Genomic DNA, 25,127 nt, shown 5'->3' on the forward strand with positions numbered 1-25,127 from the left:
GCGACCATGTAGCGATGCAGCAGCGATCCTGACCAGGTCAGATCGCTGGTCGGATCGCTGCTGCATCGCTAAGTGTGAAGGTACCCTAACAGTCTTCACCTAGATCACTAGGTGAAAGAATTGTGTGTGCCCAGGCTCACTGGAAGGTACCTTACTGCCATTATTTATTATACCAAAAAGCATCCTTGCCAGATTTGGGCACAAAATGCAATTTCTTTTTAAACCAAAATGTATCCTATTATGTGCATCAATTCAGTAGTGGTTTTCAGGCAAAGATACAAATTCACCAAATCACGAGCCTTTTACGAAGGAATTCAATTCCCAGCTAATTTATTCTCTGCAAATTCATACCCCTTATTATGCCCTGGGATCTGGAAAACCACCAGAAACCCAGAACATAATAAAAGTAAGATGTAGAAAAAAGAGACAACTTATACTCACCTTACAGCTCACCTCTGTGGCCACCTCTCACTTCTGTTGCTCGCTTTCAACTGAATTGTCCTCGGCACATCTTCTTACACTCAGTGTGCGGCGGTGGTAAGACGAGATGCCGAAGAAAGAAGGTATGGTGGAAGAGCAAGCATTGAGGTGTCCAAAGCAGTGAGTGGTAGATCAGAAACTAAATTCAAGTGGAACTTTCACTGCGCTGCTGTAAATATGACATAAGTCCAAAAGAGCTGAAATCTAGGTGGTATTATTCAACGTATTTTGAAGTGTCTCCCACTTCGAGTATTTCCTGATGAAATAGCGGGGAGACACTTCAAAATGCCTTGAATAAAACCACCTAGAATTCAGCTCTTTTGGATTTATGTTATAGTTGCAGCATCGCAGTGAAAGTTCACTTGAATTTAGTTCCTGATCTACTTCAGCTTTTGAGTGTGTGGACTCTGCAACAGCTGATTACATGCCTTAATTGTGGTTGTGTCTACAAAACATATACAGCTGCACACTGAAATGCTAACAATGAATAAGGGAACTCTGATATTGCATTACTGCTATAGGAATATTTAAAACAAAAAAAAAAAGAGATATTTAGCATATGTATTGGCTAATGCATGTGAACCCGGTAACCAATGGAAAGCCAGTCTGGGCGGCACGGTGGCTCAGTGGTTAGCACTGCAGCCTTGCCCTTGCTGGGGTCCTTGGCCCTTGGTCAAATCCCACCAAAGACAACATCTGCAAGGAGTTTGTATGTTCTCCCTGTGTTTGTGTGGGTTTCCTCCCCCACTCCAAAGACATACAGATAAGGAATTTAGATTGTGAGCCCCAATGGGGACAGTGTTTCTGATGTATGTAAAGCGCTGCAGAATATGTTAGCGCTATGTAAAAATAAATATTTATTTAGTCTCTGTTTACTAGAAACCTAACCCGTGGTGCCACTATCTGGGTTGGCAGTAATGCAATTTTGGAGTTCCCTTATTCATTGTTAGAATTTCAGTGTGCAGCTGTATATGTTTTGTAGTTATAATGTGTGTTCAGACAGCACCTGGTCACCCTGTTGGATGTGCGGGTCAGTCTTTTCGTATATTAATTATGGTTGTGTGTCACACTGCCTTACAAGGTGAGCACTATACCTCATCATCCTCATATGTTTGTTGGCTAAGATCCTATTGCGCTTTCTTTCCCCAGCTTTAATAAGAGGTGAGTGGTAACATATCAGATTTTTTTTTGTTTCTTTAACCTTTTGTTGGCTCTTTACGGTTCAGCAAAATGGCGTCAGGCTGGCTGTCCTTTTTCTGAATTTGCATGGAGCGAATTACAAAAAAGTCCATATTGTGTAAACACGGATTTCAGTAAAGTTCAAGTAGAATTCAACTTTGCCCATGTCTAGTCCCAGCAATTGATGTTCAAACACACGCTGAAAATAGCAACACCATGTGAATTATAGGCACATTTTCCAATTTAAACCAATGGAAACATTATTAAATGAGCATTTGATTTGGTTTTCGATGTGGAGTTTGGAAAAGTATCTGCTCCAAAATCATTATAAAGAAACAAGTATGAACATACCCCAATGGGTTTATAGACAGAAGAGACCTAGACAACAGCCCTTCACTCTCCCTAAATATTCAAGGAAAGCTTTAAAAAAATGACTTGAGTATTTTACATTATTTCATTGTATTTCATGGTAGTGCACTTAGGGAAGAAGCTGGTCGGGTAAAGTGCTTTTGTTCTGTTGAGCCTGTTCTCCGTTAATGGTTTGAAAATTGGAGCATCTATTAAATATTTGCAATATGTACTGAAAAATACTGATGAAAGCTCTAGTGCACTATATGTATAATTAAAATAAAAATAAATTTGAAAGGTCAAATTTTCATTTCAAGGGTTTTTCTAAGATCCTAATTATACCTTGCAGCAGAGAACCATGTGATTCTTTGAGTACTGTGTTCTTTGCGACATCTAATAAAATAATCTAATATAATCTATTTTGATAATCTTTTCATTCAAACCTCATGATGAGTCAGATGACATGCTCAAGCTAGTGCATGCCATATGTATATAGGTATATACAAAAATGACATTAATACATAAAAAAGGAAACTGAAATAAATCCAGATATTTTTACTCCCAGTGGTTGACTGTAAATCTGGAGACTTTTCAATGTCAGCTCCTCACAGTGCTACATTTAATTTATGGAACTTATTGCAATGGCTCACAAACTAAAACCTGCTCAAATAATGCATTTTTATGAAATATGAAATGTTACCCATACTAAGTATTGTTTATGCTAAGACATGACTTAGAATCATCATCTTCTTAACCATAATCGTCATCAGCAATTCTGCATCGTCAGCTCTTGATGAGTGTAATTTCCTGCATGCTTGTGAAAACCCGACTGCAGTCTGGAACAATCCTGTCTCAATGTCCCTCGGTGTTGTTGATCCTTTCATTTCCTTCAGTCAATTCCTAGAAAGTTTTATGTTTCTCATACAGGCTGCTTATTTAAGTCAAGAAGAAAAATCCTACTCACACCTTTTGGTATAAAAAAAGGTGTTTACCAATTAAGAGGATTAAAAAAAGAGGATTAGTTACTGTTATTATTTTATATCATTGGAACATTTATCCTAAATGTAAAATATGCTAAATAATAGACTATAAAGTTAATACTTTATAGGTAATACATCTTTTAGATCTGAAGCTGACATGCAGTACCAATACATATCAACCTGTAGGTTCTGGTAGGCCTCATGGGCAGATTATTTGGTGAGTTTTTTACCTCAGTATTTCTAAGGCCACATACAAACGTTGAGTATTCAGTGAATTTGTTACCTCAGCATTTTTTAGCCAAAACCAGGAGTGGGTAAAAAAGCAGAAGTTGTGCCCATGTTTCTATTATACTCTATTCAACCTCATGAATATCAGACGGTGAAACACTGGTCACCAGTAGAGATGAGCGAGCCTCTAGAGTCTTGAGTTCGGTTCAGTTCGTCGAACGGAGGCCGCGCTCGAGTTCGGTTCGGCGAACGGCTCGACGAACCTCTTGAGCCCCATTGAAATCAATGGCAGGCAAACACAAACACATAAAAACACATTATAAATGTACACATACAGTTAATAAACATTGCCATAACACTTACCTGTCCCCGCGACGCATCCTGCACTCTGTCTCCGGCCGCTTTTCCTTCCGATAATCGCTGCGTCCTCCCGGTAACCAGCACTGATGATAGGACCTTCCGTGATGTCAAAAAAGCATGTGACCAGTCATGTGTCTATTATCTCATTGGCTACAGACTGGTCACATGGCTAGACGTCATTGCTAGGTCCTGTCAGTGCATCTCTCGGGTACGCGGTGGTCGTTTGTGCATCCCCGTGTACCGGCGAGATGCTCTGGCACATGGTCAGCTCCCTGTTCTGCTTCCCCGTTGCGTTATTCACCAGCTAACACAGCTGGTGAATAACGGAGATCACCATTGCTATAGCAACCCGCCTGTCAGCGGTGACGTCACCGCTTACAGCACGCAGCTTCTGATCACTCACGGAGCAGCAGCGTATTCCTCTCATGCTGTGCTGTCTGATGTAGCAGAGCTGCATGGGTTGATTCTCCTTCAACCCATGCAACACTGCTACATCAGACAGCACAGCATGGGATGAAGAACGCTGCTGCTCCGTGCAGTCTATTCACTCAGTGAGCGTCTTTCTCCCATGAAGGAGAAACAAGACAGAAGACAATGGATCGTGGAGGGATAAAAGGGAGTAATAAACATGGAGTCTCTAAGTGTGTCTTTGTATTTAATTCTATTAAAGTATTTTTTCTCTGTGTGGTGTCTTTTTTTTAAACCCTTTATTGGACATTCTTAATGCCGGGACCAAACTTGCCTGACATTAAGAATCTCTGACTTAATACTAGCTAGTAAAACAAAGCTAGTATTAACTCATTATTACCCAGCGAGCCACCATCACCACCGTCACGCTGGAAGAGTTGGATACAGCTGCAGATGATGGCGCTTCTATGAAAGCGCCATTTTCTGGGGCAGCTGCGGACTGCAATTTGCAGCAGAGGGGCCCAGAAAGCTCAGGCCAACCTGTGCTGCGGATTCCAATCCCCAGCTGCCTAGTTGTACCTGGCTGGACACAAAAATGGGGCGAAGCACATGTCGATTTCTTTTTAAATTATTTCATGAAATTTATGAAATGATTAAAAGGGCTTCCCTAATTTTTTGTTCCCAGCTGGGTACAAATAGGCAGCTGGGGGTTGGGCACAGCCGTACCTGCCTGCTGTACCTGGCTAGCATACAAAAATATGGCAAAGCCCACGTCATTTGTTTTTTAATTATTTCATGAAATTCGTGAAATAATTAAAAGAAGGGCTTCCCTATATTTTTGGTTCCCAGCCGGGTACAAATAAGCAGCTGGGGGTTGGGGGCAGCCCGTAGGTGCCTGCTGTACCTGGCTAGCATACAAAAACATGGCGAAGCCCACATCATTTGTTTTTTAATTATTTCATGAAATTCATGAAATAATTAATAAAAAAGGGCTTCCCTATATTTTTGGTTCCCAGCCGGGTACAAATAGGCAGCTGGGGGTTGGGGGCAGCCATACCTGCCTGCTGTACCTGGCTAGCATACAAAAATATGGCGAAGCCCACGTCATTTTTTGGGTGGGAAAAAAACTCCTGCATACAGTCCTGGATGGAGTATGCTGAGCCTTGTAGTTCTGCAGCTGCTGTCTGCTCTCCTGCATACACTGCATACACTAGTGAATAGAGCATGCTGAGCCTTGACATTCTGCAGCTGCTGTCTGCTCTCCTCTGCACAGACAGACAGCAGCTTCAGAACTACAAGGCTCAGCATACTCCATCCAGGACTGTATGCAGGAGTTTTTTGCCCCCCGAAAAAATTACTTGGGCTTTGCCATGTTTTTGTATGCTAGCCAGGTACAGCAGACAGCTACGGGCTGCCCCCAACCGCCAGCTGCCTATTTGTACCCGGCTGGGAACCAAAAATATAGGGAAGCCCTTTTTTAATTATTTCATGAATTTCATGAAATAATTAAAACAAAAAAGACGTGGGCTTCGCCCAATTTTTGTGTCCAGCCAGGTACAACTAGGCAGCTGGGGATTGGAATCCGCAGCTCAGGGTGCCCAAGCTTTCTGGGGCACCCCTGCTGAAAATTACAGTCCGCAGCCGCCCCAGAAAATGGCGCTTTCATAGAAGTGCCATCTTCTGACGCTGTATCCAACTCTTCCAGCTGTCCTGGTGATGGGTGGCTCGCTGGGTAATAATGGGGTTAGGGATAGCTGTATATTATCAACTGGCACTAAGCCCAAAATTCATGGTGTCATGTCAATATTAGACATGGCCACCATGAATTTCTAGTACAGATAAAAAAAAAACACAACACAGAGAAAAATATTTTTATTAGAAATAAAACAAAACACAATTAGTGACTCCATCTTTATTGAAATAAAGAACCCCCCTCCGCAGTAATCCTAGGTCAAGGGTCCCGCGCCATCCAATCCAGATCCAATATCATCTGATTGGTTTGCTGGAAGGCAAAGTGATCAGAGGATGTGTCAGGTTCAAGGGCCTGAATCACATGACATAGCAGCTGAACGGTATAAACAGCTTTTATACAATCAGCTGATGCATCAGTACAAAAAAAACCCCAACAAACAACTCACTTCAGTGAAGACTCCTGTCCGACAGCATCAACTGATAGTTTAGCCGGGCGGTAATAAGCCAACCTCATCGCTCGACTTATAGTGTCAGCTGATTCCGTCAGGTGACCGCATCAGCTGATCATCGCCAGGTCTGAGAGAGAGAGAGAGAGAGAAAGAAGAGAGAGAAGATAGAGAAAAGAGAGAGAAAAGAGAGAGAGAGGAGAGAGAGAGAAGAGAGAGGAGAGAGAAGAGAGAGGTAGAGAGAAAAGAGAGAGAGAAAGAGAGAGAGAAAAGAGAGAGCGAGAGAGAGAAGAGAGAGAGAAGAGAGAGAGAAGAGAGAGAAGAGAGAGAAGAGGAGAGAAGAGGAACGAAGAGAGAGAGGAGAGAGAGGGAGAGAGAGAAAGAGAGAGAGAGAAAAGAGAGAGAAAGAGAGAGAGAAGAGAGAGAAGAGAGAGAAGAGAGAGTGGAGAGAGAAGAGAGAGAGAAGAGGAGAGAGGAGAGAGAGAGAAGAGAGAGAGAGGGAAAAGGAGAAAAAGAGAGACTGAGAAAAAGAGAGAGAGAGGAGAGAGAGAGAAAGAGAGAGAAAGAGAGAGAGAAAAGAGAGAGAAAGAGAGAGAGAAGAGAGAGAGAAGAGGAGAGAAGAGGAGAGAAGAGAGAGAGAGAAGAGAGAGAGAAGAGAGAGAGAAGAGAGAGAGGAGAGAGAGCAAGAGAGAGAGAGGGGGAAAAAGAGAAAAAGAGAGACTGAGAAAAAGAGAGAGAAAAAGAGAGAGATAGAAGAGAGAGGAGAGAGAGAAGAGGAGAGAAGAGGAGAGGAGAGAGAGAGAAGAGAGAGAGGAGAGAGAGCAAGAGAGAGAGAGAGAGGGGAAAAAGAGAAAAAGAGAGACTGAGAAAAAGAGAGAGAAAATGAGAGAGAGATAAGAGAGAGGAGAGAGAGGGAGAGAAAGAGTAAGAAGAGAGAGGAAGAAGAGAGAGCAGAGAGAGAAGAGACAGAGGAGAGAGAGAGAGGGAAAAAGAGAAAAATAGAGACTGAGAAAAAGAGAGAGAGAGAAAAAGAGAAAAAAAGAGAGGCGAGAGATGAGAGAGAGAGAGGAGAGAGAGAGAAAGAGAGAAAAAGAGAGAGAGAGAAAGAGAGAGAGAGAAAGAGAGAGAGAGAAAAAAAGAGAGAGATAGAGAGAGAGACAGAGAGAGGTAGAATGAGAGGGAGAGAGAGAGAGGGAGAGAGAGAGAAGAGAATGAAGAGAGAGAAGAGAGAGAGAGAAGAGAGAGAAGAGAGAGAGGAGAGAGCAATGCAGCCTCATTCTGTGAACTGCTTCGATTTTAGAGGTGTGTCCTGCGGCTCACAGCTGATTTCCAGCTCCTCCCCTCAGTGCATAATTAAATTAAATTATAATTATAAATCTCTAATAATTATAATTTAAAATTAAAAATAAAAAATGTTTTACCAGGCCTGGGATTAGAACTCGCGACCTAATGCGTCTGAGGCAAGTGCTCTATCTACTGAGCTACTGACTCCATTGGTAAAGGTAGGCACATTTGGTAATCTTGAAGTCTGCATTGCTGAAGTCTCTGCTGATCGCGCGATTCACTTCATTGCTACATGGAGTTGATACAGAGCACTCGTGTTCTGTAGCAGAGCTGACAGTGTCGTGTGGATTACGTCGGACCTGGATGTGTATTTGGGGATTAATAAAGGGGTGAAACAGGGTGTTTTTTTGTCTTTTATTCCAAATAAAGTATTTTTCACTTTGTGTGTTTATTTACTTTCGCTTTCAGTTTAATCATGGATGGTATCTCAGGGAGACGCCTGGCATGATTAAGTCATTATTACCTCGATTGCCACCGCACCAGGGCAATTCGGGATGAGCTGGGTAGAGTCCCCCGGGACTGTCGCATCTAATGGTTGCGGCGATTCCAGGCCGGCTGTTGGGTGATAGTGTTAGGGTGGTGGGCTCCCGATAACGTGGTGCTCTCCATCCTGACAATACCAGCCTCCAGCCATGTGGCTTTATCCTGGCTGGTATAAAATATAGGGGGAACCGCATTTCTTTTTTTAATCATTTATGTATTTATTTTACTGCACGATATAGACCCGCCCGCCGGCGGCTGTGATTGGTTGCAGTGAGACAGCTATCACTCAGCTTGGGGACATGTCTGACTGCAACCAATCATGGGCGCCAGTGGGCGGGGAAAGCACGGAATAACTAATTGACTAATGAAGCGGTAGCCATTTTCTAAAGAGGAAAAGACACCGCAGATTTGTGACAGACGTGGAGCGCCGCGTCCGTAATCGGTGAGTAAGAAAGAGAGAGGGTTTGTGCTGGGGACGCAGGACGCATGCAGATAGCAACGTGTGCACATAGCCTTACTGTGAAAAGCCACGTTTATGGTGATAGAACCGTTCTCAAATGTAACTCGAACTGTCGAGCTTTTAGCAAAAAGATCGAGTTCGAGTTCGATCTTGAGCACCCCCCAAAATCACTCGAACATGAAATTGGCGAGCCTCGAACATCGCTCAACTCTAGTCACCAGGTACTACAGGGTATCGGTCTGATTGCTGGGACCCCTGTAGTCAGTTATCTCTGGATTCTTCTGCTGCAGGACAAATAGCAGTAGAATAAGATGGCCTAAATAATCATTAGACATATTTCAAGTGTCTTTAGCATCCCCTGATGAACCCCAAAATTTTAATGGGAAAACACGTTGGATGGTCTAATTATCCCATCAGATAAGTAACTGGAATTTTTTCTGATATACAGTACAGACCAAAAGTTTGGACACACCTTCTCATTCAAAGAGTTTTTTTTATTTTCATGACTCTGGAAATTGTAGATTCACATTGAAGGCATCAAAACTATGAATTAACACATGTGGAATGAAATACTTAACAAAAAATTGGGAAATAACTGAAAATATGTCTTATATTCTAGGTTCTTCAAAGTAGTCACCTTTTGCTTTGATTACTGCTTTGAACACTCTTGGCATTCTCTTGATGAGCTTCAAGAGGTAGTCACCAGAAATGGTTTTCATTTCACAGGTGTGCCCTATCAGGTTTAATAAGTGAGAGTTCTTGCCTTATAAATGTGGTTGGGACCATCAGTTGTGTTGTGCAGAAGTCTGGTGGATGCACAGCTGATAGTCCTACTGAATAGACTGTTAGAATTTGTATCATAGCAAGAAAAAAACAGCTAAGTAAAGAAAAACGAGTGGCCATCATTACTTTAAGAAATGAAGGTTAGTCAGTCCGAAAAATTGGGAAAACTTTGAAAGTGTCCCCAAGTGCAGAGGCAAAAGCCATCAAACGCTACAAAGAAACTGGCTCACATGAGGACCGCCCCAGGAAAGGAAGACCAAGAGTCACCTCTGCTGCGGAGGATGAGTATATCCGAGTCACCAGCCTCAGATAGCGCAGGTTAACAGCAGCTCAGATTAGAGACCAGGTCAATGCCACACAGAGTTCTAGCAGCAGACACATCTTTAGAACAACTGTTAAGAGGAAACTTTATGCAGCAGGCCTTCATGGTAAAATAGCTGCTAGGAAACCACTGCTAAGGACAGTCAACAAGCAGAAGAGACGTATTAGCCTATTAGGTGACTCCCATACTATTAGATCAGGTGGGCTGCCAAGCTGTACTCCATCTGTGCACCATACAGGGACAGGAACTCTAATATGCAAGGCCTAACAGAAAGGGGCCTGGCTATATCCTGTACAAAAAAATATGAGGTTTTAGTTGGTATTATGGCCATAGACTGATCTAATAGTATGGGTGTCTCCTAATAGGCTGCGGGCTTGTGACTGTGCATCTGCATGTGTGAACAGCGCTCTATGCAAGCCACCAGTGTGCAGTTTTATCATCCAGCAATCGCCCCTTCTATTTTTTTGGAAGTTTGAGTTTGATTTGTTCCTTCTGCATCTGTGATGCCTCATCTTAGTGGGGGTTTAGCTGTATCCTGCGAGAGTATTAGTGTTTAGCTCGGGCGGTGTACAACTGCAGCCCATCTTTGCTGTAAGTAATACTTAATTTTTGGAGGATATTTGTTCCTCTTTTTGTTGCTATTTTTACATACATATTTATACCATAACAGTACACATGACTATATGATGTGTATTCAGCACTTTGTGGGGGTATCAGGTTTATCTCTTGGTAGGGGCACTGCGGGTCAGCCACCAAGGAGCTTTGGCACCCAAAACTGTAAGGTAATTCAACCTGATAAGTAGGGGCAACATTAGGCAATTCTAGGTCCCTGTCCCTAAATACCTTAATATCTGTCAGTTATTATTGTTTGAGTAGGACTGGCACTACATTGCACACAATCATCTTTGCCCACTACCCAACCTAATACCTCAATGTGTTGTTTTTCACCACTTTATGACATCTGTCTGGTGCTTTAGTATATGGACATTTTTCTATGTTTTTAACCAATAAATATTTTGATATTAGCTGATTATAAAAATATTTTTTAGAGGTTTTTTGGTTTTTAGTTTTATGCTTAATCCTCCATATGTTAGACACTTTAATGGTTTATACTATTATACTTTTCCTCTGATTGTTCCACTCCTTGTTTTGACTTACACATACTGAGGTAAAATACTCACCAAATACTCAGCATGTGCACAAGGCCTTAAGGTTAATAGGTGCAATTTTTCATTTAAAATCTGCATCTTAAATGGGTTGTCCCATGAGTAAAGTTCATTTTAATCCATATATCTTGGAATAATAATAAGTTCAATAATTGTATGTGTCTAAAATTAAATGTCCCTGCGCTGAGATAATCATATATGTGCCCCTGCTGTGTATTGGTTTATTTATTGAGTCCAACCATGCAGATCTGATCCAGTTCATGGCTGACACATACAACTATTCCTGGCCAGGAGAGGAAGCAGATAAGAGTATACAGGCTCACAGTTGTATTTTTTCTGTTTGCTAATACATTTCCCTACCTGTTTTATTACAGGAGCAAGTGTTTCTGCTGCATCTTCAGTTGCCTGAGCACATCATGAATAGAGATGAGCGAACCGGTCCCGGTTCGGCTCGAGGCGGTTCGCCGAACGGGGGGTCTGGCTCGAGTTCGGCTCGTCGAACGTTCGACGAACCGAACTCGAGCCCATAGGAAACAATGGCAGGCAATCACAAACACAGTAAAACACCTAGAAAACACCCTCAAAGGTGTCCAAAAGGTGACAAACAACTCACAACACAACACAAACACATGGGAAAGTGACAAGGACATGTACTCATGCGAAAACAAAACAGCTGGACAAGGAAAAAGAGGAGGACACACAGATATAGGCATGGCACGCCCTTCTAAAGTCATGTAAAACACCGCAAGGTGACTCCAAGCGGAGTCTCCCTTTTTTCCAAAAATTGGGCCCCACACACCCACCCCTTCAGTGGCAGCAGTTGTGCCCCAGTTGTACACTTCACAGCTAGATTTGCATCAAGCACATTCAAAAATACGCCATTCTTATCCGTCCCCAGGATGACACCGGGGTAGGTAGCAAAGTCTTTCCTGATCCCAGCTCTGTTCATCTTGGCTTCTTTTAAAAACACAGCAAGCAAGGGTTACTCCAAGCGGAGTCTCCCTTTTTTCCAAAAATTGGGCCACACAGACACCCACCCCATCAGTGGCAGCACTTGGGCCCTAGTTGCAAACAGGATGTTTTGATTTGCATCAAGCACATTCAAAAATACGCTATTCTTAGCCGTCCCCAGGATGACACTGGGGTAGGTAGCAAAGTCTTTGCTGACCCATGACTTGTTCATCTTGGCTTCTTTTAAAAACAATGTAAGCAAGGGTTACTCCAAGCGGAGTCTCCCCTTTTTTCCAAAAATTGGGCCCCACACACACCCACCCATTCAGTGGCAGCAGTTGTGCCCCAGTTGTACACTTCACAGCTAGATTTGCATCAAGCACATTCAAAAATACGCCATTCTTATCCGTCCCCAGGATGACACCGGGGTAGGTAGCAAAGTCTTTCCTGATCCCAGCTCTGTTCATCTTGGCTTCTTTTAAAAACACAGCAAGCAAGGGTTACTCCAAGCGGAGTCTCCCTTTTTTCCAAAAATTGGGCCACACAGACACCCACCCCATCAGTGGCAGCACTTGGGCCCTAGTTGCAAACAGGATGTTTTGATTTGCATCAAGCACATTCAAAAATACGCTATTCTTAGCCGTCCCCAGGATGACACTGGGGTAGGTAGCAAAGTCTTTGCTGACCCATGACTTGTTCATCTTGGCTTCTTTTAAAAACAATGTAAGCAAGGGTTACTCCAAGCGGAGTCTCCCCTTTTTTCCAAAAATTGGGCCCCACACACACCCACCCATTCAGTGGCAGCAGTTGTGCCCCAGTTGTACACTTCACAGCTAGATTTGCATCAAGCACATTCAAAAATACGCCATTCTTATCCGTCCCCAGGATGACACCGGGGTAGGTAGCAAAGTCTTTCCTGATCCCAGCTCTGTTCATCTTGGCTTCTTTTAAAAACACAGCAAGCAAGGGTTACTCCAAGCGGAGTCTCCCTTTTTTCCAAAAATTGGGCCACACAGACACCCACCACATCAGTGGCAGCACTTGGGCCCTAGTTGCAAACAGGATGTTTTGATTTGCATCAAGCACATTCAAAAATACGCTATTCTTAGCCGTCCCCAGGATGACACCGGGGTAGGTAGCAAAGTCTTTGCTGACCCATGACTTGTTCATCTTGGCTTCTTTTAAAAACAATGTAAGCAAGGGTTACTCCAAGCGGAGTCTCCCTTTTTTCCAAAAATTGGGCCACACAGACACCCACCCCATCAGTGGCAGCACTTGGGCCCTAGTTGCAAACAGGATGTTTTGATTTGCATCAAGCACATTCAAAAATACGCTATTCTTAGCCGTCCCCAGGATGACACCGGGGTAGGTAGCAAAGTCTTTGCTGACCCATGACTTGTTCATCTTGGCTTCTTTTAAAAACAATGTAAGCAAGGGTTACTCCAAGCGGAGTCTCCCTTTTTTCCAAAAATTGGGCCACACAGACACCCACCCCATCAGTGGCAGCACTTGGGCCCTAGTTGCAAACAGGATGTTTTGATTTGCATCAAGCACATTCAAAAATACGCTATTCTTAACCGTCCCCAGGATGACACCGGGGTAGGTAGCAAAGTCTTTGCTGACCCATGACTTGTTCATCTTGGCTTCTTTTAAAAACACAGCAAGCAAGGGTTACTCCAAGCGGAGTCTCCCTTTTTTCCAAAAATTGGGCCACACAGACACCCACCCCATCAGTGGCAGCACTTGGGCCCTAGTTGCAAACAGGATGTTTTGATTTGCATCAAGCACATTCAAAAATACGCTATTCTTAGCCGTCCCCAGGATGACACCGGGGTAGGTAGCAAAGTCTTTCCTGATCCCAGCTCTGTTCATCTTGGCTTCTTTTAAAAACACAGCAAGCAAGGGTTACTCCAAGCGGAGTCTCCCTTTTTTCCAAAAATTGGGCCACACAGACACCCACCCCATCAGTGGCAGCACTTGGGCCCTAGTTGCAAACAGGATGTTTTGATTTGCATCAAGCACATTCAAAAATACGCTATTCTTAGCCGTCCCCAGGATGACACTGGGGTAGGTAGCAAAGTCTTTGCTGACCCATGACTTGTTCATCTTGGCTTCTTTTAAAAACAATGTAAGCAAGGGTTACTCCAAGCGGAGTCTCCCCTTTTTTCCAAAAATTGGGCCCCACACACACCCACCCATTCAGTGGCAGCAGTTGTGCCCCAGTTGTACACTTCACAGCTAGATTTGCATCAAGCACATTCAAAAATACGCCATTCTTATCCGTCCCCAGGATGACACCGGGGTAGGTAGCAAAGTCTTTCCTGATCCCAGCTCTGTTCATCTTGGCTTCTTTTAAAAACACAGCAAGCAAGGGTTACTCCAAGCGGAGTCTCCCTTTTTTCCAAAAATTGGGCCACACAGACACCCACCCCATCAGTGGCAGCACTTGGGCCCTAGTTGCAAACAGGATGTTTTGATTTGCATCAAGCACATTCAAAAATACGCTATTCTTAGCCGTCCCCAGGATGACACCGGGGTAGGTAGCAAAGTCTTTGCTGACCCATGACTTGTTCATCTTGGCTTCTTTTAAAAACAATGTAAGCAAGGGTTACTCCAAGCGGAGTCTCCCTTTTTTCCAAAAATTGGGCCACACAGACACCCACCCCATCAGTGGCAGCACTTGGGCCCTAGTTGCAAACAGGATGTTTTGATTTGCATCAAGCACATTCAAAAATACGCTATTCTTAGCCGTCCCCAGGATGACACCGGGGTAGGTAGCAAAGTCTTTCCTGATCCCAGCTCTGTTCATCTTGGCTTCTTTTAAAAACACAGCAAGCAAGGGTTACTCCAAGCGGAGTCTCCCTTTTTTCCAAAAATTGGGCCACACAGACACCCACCCCATCAGTGGCAGCACTTGGGCCCTAGTTGCAAACAGGATGTTTTGATTTGCATCAAGCACATTCCAAATCCACAAGCATTTACTCTCCCCAGGATGACACAGGGGTAGTAAATTCCTTCTGGATCCATGACTTGTTCATTTTGATGAACGTCAGTCTGTCCACATTGTCACTGGACAGACGCGTGCGCTTATCTGTCAGCACACACCCAGCAGCACTGAATACACGTTCAGAGACAACGCTGGCAGCTGGACACGACAAAATCTCCAAGGCGTAAGTTGCGAGCTCTGGCCATTTTTGTAGGTTTGAAGCCCAAAAGGAGCAAGGCTCCAGTTGCACAGTCATGGCATCGATGTTCATTTGGAGATACTCCTGTATCATCCTCTCCAGCCGTTGACTATGTGTCAGACTTGTTGTCTCTGGTGGCCTTGCAAAAGAGGGTCTAAAAAAATTATGAAAAGATTCCATAAAATTGCTGTTACCGGCACCAGAAAAGGTCCTACTGGTACGGGTAGACTGTTGAAGATGACGAGACCGTCCCATGTTTGTCAAGTTACAACTGGGAGATTCACTCCCTGCACCTGCACGGTTGTTTGGTGGAAAAGCCGAGCTAAGATCTAGTAACAGCTTCTGCTGATACTCCTGCATACGTGCGTCCCTTTCTATGGCTGGAATTATGTCACAAAATTTGGACTTGTACCGGGGATCTAATAGTGTGGCAATCCAGTAGTCATCATCACTTCTAATTTTGACAATACGACTGTCATGTTGGAGGTAGTGCAACAAAAAGGCACTCATGTGTCTTGCGCAGCCATGCGGACCAAGTCCATGCTGTGTTTGTGGCATAGAGGTGCTACCCGTTCTTTCTTCCTCTGACATCTGACCCCAACCTCTGTCAACTGAAATTTGACCAAGGTCTCCCTCATCCGCTGAGTCTTCCATGTCCATGGACAGTTCGTCCTCCATTTCTTCATGTTCTCCTGCACCTTGCTCAACATTTCGCCTGCTACTATGCGCCCTTGTCGATCCCTGTCCCCCATGGTCCCATGCCTGCTGCGTTGGTGATGATGAACGTCTGGACCTTCGTGATGTTGTTGTCCCTTGCGCATATGAATCCTCCTGTAGTTCCTCCCCTTCATGTTGTCCCACCCCCTGACTCCGAATAGTGTTTAGCGTGTGCTCCAGCATGTAAATGACTGGAATCGTCATGCTGATAATGGCATTGTCAGAGCTAAACATATTCGTCGCCATGTCGAAACTGTGCAGAAGGGTGCATAGGTCCTTGATCTGAGACCACTCCATCAGGGTGATCTGCCCCACCTCTGCATCTCGTTGGCCCAGGCTATACGTCATGACGTATTGCACCAGGGCTCTGCGGTGCTGCCACAGTCGCTGTAACATGTGGAGAGTTGAATTCCAGCGTGTCGCCACATCGCATTTCAGGCGATGAACCGGCAGGCCGAAAGACTTCTGGAGCGATGCAAGTCGCTCTGCTGCGGCGCTTGAACGGCGGAAGTGAGCTGACAGTTTTCGTGCCCTGTTCAGAAGGCCATCTAGGCCGGGATAGTGTGTTAAAAATTGCTGCACGACAAGGTTCAACACGTGAGCCATACAAGGTACGTGTGTCACCTTGCCCAGGCGAAGTGCCGCACCCAGGTTTGCAGCATTGTCGCACACGGCCTTACCAGGCTGCAGTTTGAGTGGAGACAACCATTTATTAAACTCGGACCGCAAAGCTGACCACAACTCCTCAGCTGTGTGACTCTTATTACCAAGACATGTCAAGCTAAAGACCGCCTGATGCCGTTGCGCTCTGCTGCCAGCATAGTAATGAGGGGTGCGTGATTCCTTCTGCGCAGTGAGAACGCTGGTGGCCTGACCAGGCAGGCTTGGGGCGGAGGTGGAGGACCCAGATGAGGTGGAGGATGCAGAAGCAGTGGCGGAACTTGGACAGACAGAGGATTGACACACAAGTCGTGGGGACGGCAAGACTTGTGCAGCAGACCCTTCACCATCTATCACCATAGTTACCCAGTGCCCAGTCAGCGACATGTAACGTCCCTGTCCATGCTTACTGGTCCAAGTATCGGTGGTGAAATGCACCCGTTCACACACAGAGTTTCTCAAGGAAGCGGTGATGTTGTGTGCGACATGCTGGTGTAGCGCGGGCACACCTTTCTTAGAGAAGTAGTGGCGACTAGGCATCTGGTACTGGGGCACAGCGACAGACATAAGGTCTCTAAAATCCTGTGTGTCCACTAGGCGGAAAGGCAGCATTTCGGTAGCCAACAGCTTACAGAGGGATAGAGTCAACCTCTTAGCTTTGTCATGGGTCGGAGGAAGTGGCCTTTTATTTGACCACATCTGAGGGACAGAGATCTGGCTGCTGTGTGTAGACGGTGTTGAGTAGGGTGTCCCTGGAAAAATGCAGGTTTGTGAGGAAAGTGCAGGCGGAGACATGATGTTGCCTTCATCCAACGTTGGTGCTATCGATGTCTGAGAGAGCTGTACACACTCACTTGTTTCCCCTTCCAAACCAACTGACGACCTTACAAGCAAACTGCCTGTTGCGGTTACAGTGGTGGAAGTTTTGCGTGGAAAAACAGGTGTGGCAGCTGTCCCCACAGTCCTAGAAGATGAAGAGCGCGCGGATGCAGTGGAAGGGGCGGGCGGTGGATGGTTCGCTCCGCTAGGCCGCATTGCAGCACGGTGAGCTTCCCACCGGGACTTATGATATTTATTCATGTGACGATTCATGGAAGAAGTTGTCAAACTGCTGAGCTTTTGACCTCTACTAAGAGAATCATGACAAATGTTACATATCACATGAGTTGGGCGATCTTTTTCGATGTGAAAAAAGGACCAGGCTAGGCAAGGCTTAGAGGCCATGCGACCTGTTGATCCACCCCGAATAATGCTCATAGGCAGAGTGGTGGCTGAGGATGCAGTTGTAGACGTGCTACCAGTGCTCCGACTCTGTCCAGGAAGGCGCAAGGTAACTTCGTCGTCGGTTGCATCCTCCTCCACCGCCTCTGTTGACCTCCTCGAGTGCCTGACTGGGGGTTGACAGTAGGTGGGATCTAGAACGTCATCATCAATTGTTGTGTTTGCACTCCCCTCCCCCTCAGACCGAGCCTCTTCTTGCCCTGACGGAATATTTAAGTTGTCATCCCAATCGGGTATCTGCGTCTCATCTTCATCAGTATGTTCCTCATTGTCTATAACCACAGGTGTTACAGTTTGTGACAAAGGGTCAACATTATGCTCAGAAACTTGGTCCTCACGGCCTGAATCTGAGTCACAAAGGTTCTGGGCATCACTGCAGACCATTTCCTGTTCTGTACTCACTGTAGCTTGGGAGCAGACCTCTGATTCCCAGGCTATAGTGTGACTGAACAGCTCTGCAGACTCAGCCATCTCAGTTCCACCATACTGTGCAGGGCTGATGGAGACTTCAGAGCTGGGAGAAATCAAGTGTGATTGGGATGACAACTCAGAGGACTGGTGTTTTTTGGATGCGGTACTTGAAGTGGCTGAGAGGGCACTTGTTGGACCACTTGAGATCCATTCAAGCATTTTCCTTTTTTGCCCATCATCTACCTTTCTTCCTGTTGTTCGTGTCCGTAAAAAAGGGAGCACATCGGATTGTCCACGGTAAGTAGTAGACATCTTACTTTTGCTGGTAGATGGTCTATCTTCAGCAGATGATAATGGAGCTTTGCCACCTTCCCCACGGACAAAACCTTTTTTGCCTTTTCCACCACGCCTCTTCCCCTTTCCACCAGCATCTGTCATTTTGCCACTCATGTTGATTGCGACAAGATTGTGGACTGAAAATGTGGTAGTAAAAATTGAGAGGTGGTGAAGATTGCAGTGGTGGTCTAGCTTTATTAACAGCAGAATAATAAAGAATAAATATCCCTGACAATGCAACTTAGTTATAATTAGTTGGAGTGTGCAACGCAGGCAGACGTGCTGCAAATGTCTTTGCACTAGTGGGACTATAGCAAAGTCCAATAGCCACGTATAGGATGCCACTAGGTACACTGAGTGTTTGCTAGTATAATGGCTTGGTTAGAATGAGTTGTAGTGTGCAACGCAGGCAGACGCGCTCTGCAAATGTCTTTGCACTAGTGGGACTATAGCAAAGTCCAATAGCCACGTATAGGATGCCACTAGGTACACTGAGTGTTTGCTAGTATAATGGCTTGGTTAGAATGAGTTGTAGTGTGCAACGCAGGCAGACGCGCTCTGCAAATGTCTTTGCACTAGTGGGACTATAGCAAAGTCCAATAGCCACGTATAGGATGCCACTAGGTACACTGAGTGTTTGCTAGTATAATGGCTTGGTTAGAATGAGTTGTAGTGTGCAACGCAGGCAGACGCGCTCTGCAAATGTCTTTGCACTAGTGGGACTATAGCAAAGTCCAATAGCCACGTATAGGATGCCACTAGGTACACTGAGTGTTTGCTAGTATAATGGCTTGGTTAGAATGAGTTGTAGTGTGCAACGCAGGCAGACGCGCTCTGCAAATGTCTTTGCACTAGTGGGACTATAGCAAAGTCCAATAGCCACGTATAGGATGCCACTAGGTACACTGAGTGTTTGCTAGTATAATGGCTTGGTTAGAATGAGTTGTAGTGTGCAACGCAGGCAGACGCGCTCTGCAAATGTCTTTGCACTAGTGGGACTATAGCAAAGTCCAATAGCCACGTATAGGATGCCACTAGGTACACTGAGTGTTTGCTAGTATAATGGCTTGGTTAGAATGAGTTGTAGTGTGCAACGCAGGCAGACGCGCTCTGCAAATGTCTTTGCACTAGTGGGACTATAGCAAAGTCCAATAGCCACGTATAGGATGCCACTAGGTACACTGAGTGTTTGCTAGTATAATGGCTTGGTTAGAATGAGTTGTAGTGTGCAACGCAGGCAGACGCGCTCTGCAAATGTCTTTGCACTAGTGGGACTATAGCAAAGTCCAATAGCCACGTATAGGATGCCACTAGGTACACTGAGTGTTTGCTAGTATAATGGCTTGGTTAGAATGAGTTGTAGTGTGCAACGCAGGCAGACGCGCTCTGCAAATGTCTTTGCACTAGTGGGACTATAGCAAAGTCCAATAGCCACGTATAGGATGCCACTAGGTACACTGAGTGTTTGCTAGTATAATGGCTTGGTTAGAATGAGTTGTAGTGTGCAACGCAGGCAGACGCGCTCTGCAAATGTCTTTGCACTAGTGGGACTATAGCAAAGTCCAATAGCCACGTATAGGATGCCACTAGGTACACTGAGTGTTTGCTAGTATAATGGCTTGGTTAGAATGAGTTGTAGTGTGCAACGCAGGCAGACGCGCTCTGCAAATGTCTTTGCACTAGTGGGACTATAGCAAAGTCCAATAGCCACGTATAGGATGCCACTAGGTACACTGAGTGTTTGCTAGTATAATGGCTTGGTTAGAATGAGTTGTAGTGTGCAACGCAGGCAGACGCGCTCTGCAAATGTCTTTGCACTAGTGGGACTATAGCAAAGTCCAATAGCCACGTATAGGATGCCACTAGGTACACTGAGTGTTTGCTAGTATAATGGCTTGGTTAGAATGAGTTGTAGTGTGCAACGCAGGCAGACGCGCTCTGCAAATGTCTTTGCACTAGTGGGACTATAGCAAAGTCCAATAGCCACGTATAGGATGCCACTAGGTACACTGAGTGTTTGCTAGTATAATGGCTTGGTTAGAATGAGTTGTAGTGTGCAACGCAGGCAGACGCGCTCTGCAAATGTCTTTGCACTAGTGGGACTATAGCAAAGTCCAATAGCCACGTATAGGATGCCACTAGGTACACTGAGTGTTTGCTAGTATAATGGCTTGGTTAGAATGAGTTGTAGTGTGCAACGCAGGCAGACGCGCTCTGCAAATGTCTTTGCACTAGTGGGACTATAGCAAAGTCCAATAGCCACGTATAGGATGCCACTAGGTACACTGAGTGTTTGCTAGTATAATGGCTTAGTTATCAGTTGGAGTGTGCAGAGGACAAGAGGGTACAGTGGCAGGATTGTGGTGCTCTGGGTAGAGGAATGGAAGACTGCCTTTCTATTCCCTCCTAATGGTGAAATGCAGGTAGGAAATCCCTGACCTGGGCTACACAGACGCTGTTGCTGTTTGCAGGACCTGTCACCTATGGCTCTCTGACCCTGCCGGTTGGAGCCCTTAAAAGGACTGCTATAAAGTGCTCTCCCTAAGCTGTCTAACGCTGTGTATGCAGCGCATACAGCTGTATCGGCTATAGGACTCAGGAAGACGGAGCTGCGACAGTGATGTCTGACACCAAAGACGCAGAAGGCAGATAATGGCGTCCGTGAAGAAAATGTCCGGTTTTATAATGCAGGGACATGTGACATGCAGATCCTATCACACATGCCGTTGCTTCTCTGGCTCAAAGTCCACTTAGCTGTGTGTGTGTCTGGGATTGGCTGACATGCTGGCCCGCCCCACAAGACGCGCGCGCTTAGGGAAGGAAGACAAGAAAAAAAAAAAAAAAAAATGGCGATCGCCATTATAGAAACAGCAGTGATCTGAAGGCGCTGTTCACGCACACTATACACTGAAATGTGATAATAGTTTGATTCACAGAGTGACTTACACTATTACAGCAGAAACCAAGCTATGATTTAGCTGTTTTTTGGCTGCTAGAACCGTTCTCGAACGTTTCTAGAACTACCGAGCTTTTGCAAAAAGCTCGAGTTCTAGTTCGATCTAGAACATGCCCCAAAATCACTCGAGCCGCGAACTGGAGAACCACGAACCACGAACCGCGCTCAACTCTAATCATGAATCAAGTTAGTGACTAGTGATGATCGAATACCTCAAATATTCGACTTTGCGAATATTTTCCAAATACCTCGCTGCTATTCGACTATTCGATGCGCAATGTAAGTCTATGGGAAGCCCGAATAGTACCGAATAGTTGTTATTCGGGTTTCCCATAGACTTACATTGCGCATCGAATATTCGCGAATAGTCGAATAGCGGTGAGGTATTTGGAAAATATTCGCGAAGCTGAATAATCGAAGTATTCGATCATCCCTATTAGTGACATATGAGAACAGAAGTCATTTAAGCTCCTATGTTTCAGTGACCTGTCAGTTAGCTGCAGAAGGCATGCAGCAGGCGGGAAAAAGGCAGAGAGGCAGGAGAGCTGTAAGTGCATCACCCACCCCCTGCACTTGGAAGTTATTAGCATACAATTTGAAAAATACATTTATCTTGAAACAATACAATAATACTCGGGAGCGAGCAGTGGAAATATAAAAAGAGAATGAACAGTACACATTTGACATAGTGACAGGTCCGCTTTAACTAAAATAGAAATGACACAGAACTAGACAGCCACTGTGTGCATAATTATTAGGCAATTTGTTTTTTTCATGATCAATTTTATTATGGAACAACTGTAATGCTCTCAGTTAATCCAAAAGGTTAATACATTTGAATAAACTTGAATATTTGAAAAAGAAAAAATGAGGTTTTGTCTTTCTTAGGAAAATAAATATCTATATATATAATTACCTTATTCTGTCTGTCTGTCTGTCTGTCTTGCTCCAAAATTATGTTGTTACAGTGACAGTGTCGTTATAGTGACAACTGTCGGATTGGCCGCCGGGCTCGGCCTGGCCCCGCCCCCCGCATGGATTGACCGCTCGCCCCGGCCCTCCGCATGCATCGCCCGCTCCAGCGTACACCAGCTCCCGGTACACATGTGCAGGGAGCCGGCATACGCTGACGCCTCGCCCGCTTGGCCCCGCCCCTGACACACGTTGGCACGCTTGGCCCCGCCCCCAGCGGACATAACTTTGCGATGCTGGGATTGTGACGGAGCCGGTGTATGCTTGTAACCATGATACACATCGGGTAACTATAGGAAGCGCTTCCCTTAGTTACCCGATGTGTATCATGGTTACCAGCGTACACCGGCTACCGGTACACATGTGCAGGGAGCCGGCATATGCTGACGCCTCGCCCGCTCGGCCCCGCACCCGGCACACATTGGCACGCTCGGTCCCGCCCCCAGCACACGTTGGCCCACTCGGCCCCGCACCCGGCGACCCGCTCGGCCCCGCCCGGGCCCGCCCCCAGTGGCCCGCTCGGCCCTGCCCCCGGCACACGTTAGCCCGCTCGGCCTCGCCCCGGCACACGTTGGGTACCTATACACCTCCCCCCCAGAACTACTCCTCCCATTATACTCCTCTTTCTCCAGGACCACTCCTCCCATTATACTCCTCTTTCCCCAGGACTACTCCTCCTATTATAGTCCTCCTATCATACTCCTCTCTGAGTATAATAGGAGGACTATTATAGCATGGGGGATGGAGCATGATGGGGGGTGTGCAGCATGGAGGATGGAGCACAATGGGGGGTGCGCAGCATGGGAGATGGAGCACGATGGGGGGTGTGCAGTATGGGAGATGGAGCACAATGGGCGGTGCGCAGCATGGGAGATGGAGCACGATGGGGGGTGTGCAGCATGGAGGATGGAGCACGAGGCGGGGTGCACAGCATGGGAGATGGAGCACGATGGGGGGTGTGCAGCATGGAGGATGGAGCATGATTGGGGGTGCGCAGCATGTCGGATGGAGCACGATGGGGGGTGCGCAGCATGGAGGATGGAGCATGATGGGGGTGCGCAGCATGGGGGATGGAGCACGATGGGGGGTGCGCAGCATGGGAGATGGAGCATGATGGGGGGTGCGCAGCATGGGGGATGGAGCACAATGGGGGTGTGCAGCATGGGGGATGGAGCACAATGGGGATGCGCAGCATGGGGGGAAGGAGCACGATGGGGGGTGCGCAGCATGGGGGATGGAGCACGATGGGGGTGCACACCTCCCCCCAAAACACACACACACCGCCACACGTGCACCACACAACACACCACACAAACACTGGGAACCACAAAAACCGCCCTACGCAGACACCCACACACACACAGACAACGCCGCACACACACAACACCCAACACACAAACACCATGGCATACACAAATATACGCACATACCGCGCAACACACACACATTGCACAAAACATACCTCCCCCCAAAACACACACGCACCCCACACCCACACCCACACAAACCGCGCAACACACACAGCACCACACACACACACAATGCTGCAGACACACAGCACTCCACAAACAACGCAACACACAACGCAACACACAAACAACACCGCTCTTACACCCCCCCCCACCCAGACAACACCCAGAACATTTACAGCGCCCTACACAAACACTTGGCAACTACACACAACAACATCTATATATATAACAAGAATCATACATTAACTACACAATACGTAAATTCTAGAATACCCGATGCGTTAGAATCGGGCCACCTTCTAGCTATCTGTAAATGCCTAATTATTGGGCAACTATTAGCGTGCAACATTATTATGCAGCTAAATGAAAACATACATTTTCCCAACTCAATTGTTTCTTTTCATCTGTTAAAGTGAGAATAACCAAACAACTATAAAGATACAAAAATACATTTCTGACATTTCAAGAAAATATATATAAATGACCATAATAGCCACCATTCTTTTCAATAATAGTCATACGCCTTCTGTTAATCGAGTCTGTCAGTTTTTTTAATCTGTTGATGATCTACCTTTTGGGAAACACCAACCACAACCCCACAGACACTGATCAGAAAGGTGACTGTTTTCATTCACCTCAAATCTCCCATTTAACCCCTTCAGCCCCCAGCCTGTTTTCACCTTAAAGACCCGGCCATTTTTTGCAATTTTGACCAGTGTCACTTTGACAGGTTATAACTCTGGAACACTTCAACGGATCCTGGCGATTCTGACATTGTTTTTTCGTGACATATTGTACTTCATGTCAGTGGTAAATTTAGGCCGATATGTTTTGCGTTTATTTGTGAAAATTTCGGAAATTTAGCGAAAATTTTGAAAATTTTGCAATTTTCAAAATTTGAAATTTTATGCCCATAAATCTGAGAGAAATGTCACACAAAAAAGTTACTAAATAACATTTCCCACATGTCTACTTTACACCAGCGCAATTTTTGAAAAAAAAAAAAATTTCCGTTAGGAAGTTAGAAGGGTTCAAAGTTCATCACCAATTTCTCATTTTTCCAACAAAATTTACAAAAAAAAATTGTTTAGGTACCACATCACATTTGGAGTGATTTGAGAAACCTAGGCGACAGAAAATACCCAAAAGTGACCCAATTCTAAAATCTGCACCCCTCACTCTGCTCAAAACCACATCCAAGAAGTTTATTAACCCTTTAGGAGCTTCACAGCAACCAAAGCAATGTAGACGAAAAAATGAAAATTTTACTTTTTTAACACAAAAATGTTACTTTAGCCATAAAAATTAGTATTTTCACAAGGGTATCAGGAAAAATGCATCATAAAATGTATCGTGCATTTTCTCCTGAGTACGCAGATACTCCATATGTGGTGGTAATCAAATGTTTGGGCGCACGGCAGGACTCGGAAGGCAAGGAGCGCAATTTGAATTTTTGAGTGCAAAATTAGCTGCACTCATTAGCGGACGCCATGTCGGGTTTGAAGAC

Source organism: Anomaloglossus baeobatrachus, chromosome 2, assembly GCF_048569485.1.
Source record: "Anomaloglossus baeobatrachus isolate aAnoBae1 chromosome 2, aAnoBae1.hap1, whole genome shotgun sequence".
In the NCBI taxonomy this organism is placed as follows: domain Eukaryota; kingdom Metazoa; phylum Chordata; class Amphibia; order Anura; family Aromobatidae; genus Anomaloglossus; species Anomaloglossus baeobatrachus.